This window comes from Belonocnema kinseyi, chromosome 3 (assembly GCF_010883055.1).
Source record: "Belonocnema kinseyi isolate 2016_QV_RU_SX_M_011 chromosome 3, B_treatae_v1, whole genome shotgun sequence".
NCBI classification, from domain to species: domain Eukaryota; kingdom Metazoa; phylum Arthropoda; class Insecta; order Hymenoptera; family Cynipidae; genus Belonocnema; species Belonocnema kinseyi.
In genome coordinates, this window is record NC_046659.1 from 14014341 (window position 1) to 14016779 (window position 2439).

Below are 2439 nucleotides of genomic sequence, written 5' to 3' on the forward strand. Positions count from 1 at the left end.
GATGGAATTTTTCTGAGGTCAGATTCGGATTCAGCGCAGCAAAAACCTTCGGGTATAGTAGGTCTCGTCTCTGGTTCTGAGAATTGTTGGCCTGTGTAATTTAAGTTCGCGTTATTTTAGAGAATTTAAGAATGTACGATTTTTAACAATATTTGCATTTCTTATGTTATTAACATACTCAAATATGAGTCATTTACTTATAAAAATATTTTCAAAAGTAAAAAAACACATAGAGAAAGTTTGACTGACAAAGTACTAAAACAATGTATTGTGCGGTAGCTACATTTGAATTTACCGCCTATTTATCAAAAATTGGAGCTAAAATTTGAGGCTATGTTCACTTTGAGACGTTCTCATACATTCTCAAAGAATTGATCTCCGGTAACCTTGATATAGATTGTTCTATCATTTTTCTCAACAAGCATTAGAATTAATTGTTAGATGCTTTACTCTACGACCCTATTATATGGAACAGGAATAGCGCTATTATAAAAACATTTCTGTGGCGAAATGTTGTCACAGGCTTATACTGCCCAATATGTCGAAGGCATTTTTGGTTAGAGTTGCATTTTTATTTGATCATTTTGCACGGCGCTCTCCCGGTATATATCATCAGTCACGGACGCATTTTTATAATGCAATCAAGTGATCTGATGAGAGCAGTCTCTGCCTAGACATATTGGACAAAGCCTGGTTTTTACCCCATCATTGACGGACTGGGTTGCAGTCAAGTACACGATGGGGGGACCTACAGCTTAAGGTGGGTTCCGAACCACCAGAACCTCGGTAAAGGTACATTGAAAAATTTCTAGAGGTACCGGCTCAGAGATCGAAACCCGGACCTCTGAGGTGAAGTGCAAGTGTCTAACCAACTGAGCCACTGAGGCTCTTTTTGAAATGTTGTCACAGGCTTATACTGCCCAATATGTCGAAGGCATTTTTGGTTAGAGTTGCATTTTTATTTGATCATTTTGCACGGGGCTCTCCCGGTATATATCATCAGTCACGGACGCATTTTTATAATGCAATCAAGTGATCTGATGAGAGCAGTCTCTGCCTAGACATATTGGACAAAGCCTGGTTTTTACCCCATCATTGACGGACTGGGTTGCAGTCAAGTACACGATGGGGGGACCTACAGCTTAAGGTGGGTTCCGAACCACCAGAACCTCGGTAAAGGTACATTGAAAAATTTCTAGAGGTACCGGCTCAGAGATCGAACCCCGGACCTCTGAGGTGAAGTGCAAGTGTCTAACCAACTGAGCCACTGAGGCTCTTTTTGAAATGTTGTCACAGGCTTATACTGCCCAACATGGCGAAGGCATTTTTGGTTAGAGTTGGATTTTTTATTTGATCATTTTTGCACGGGGCTGTCACGGTATATATCATCAGTCACGGACGCATTTTTATAATGCAATCAAGTGATCTGATGAGATCAGTTTGCCCAGACATATTGGACAAAGCCTGGTTTTACCCCATCATTGACGGACTGGGTTGCAGTCAAGTACACGATGGGGGGACCTACAGCTTAAGGTGGGTTCCGAACCACCAAAACCTCGGTAAAGGTACATTGAAAAATTTCGAGAGGTACCGGCTCAGGGATTGAACCCTGGACCTCTGAGGTGAAGTCCGAGTGTCTAACCAACTGATTATTATTATTATTATTATTATTATTATTATTATTATTATTATTATTATTGAGTAAAATGAAAACATAAAGTTTCCAATTTCCATTTACCGAAACAACTATGCCCGAGGAGATAACCAACAATATCAAACTCTCGCACAATGCGCCATCAGACATTTAGGCGTAAACGTTACCTTCAAGTTGCAACAGTGATGCTAACGGACAGCGACTCTTACAACGGCGGATGTACCGAAAAGCGCGGGTCTATTTGAAATCAATAAATACTATCAATAACAATACAGATAAATATTTTATCCAAATATTCACTTTAAATAAATTAATTAAAGTGAATCTAAGAAACAACTAATTTTTATAAATAATTGATTATTATTGTAATATTACAAGTTTATGCTTTGTAACTTTAAATAGAACAGAGCTTTTCGGTTTAGGACACTTCCGTTGCATGCAGACGGAAAATGTATCTTTCTTTCACTCTGCCACATGAGGATGCCATGCATTTATCTCACTCTACATTTTCCACCTCTCTCGGGAAGCACAGTCTTCGTGTTAGCCAATGAGAATCAAAGGATACAATGTGTTACAGCCACGAACTTGGTTGACATTTACGCGATTAAAGTTTGTTGCCCATACGTAATTCATATGGACTTACAGTCGAAAGTTTCCATCAAAATGTATTTAGTTGTATATGCTTGTAATATCCCGACTGGGGTTACGGCGCGAACGCCGATCTTATTCAAAATTTAATTAGAGTTTAATTGAAATTTTAATTGAATTGAAATTAATTAAATAAA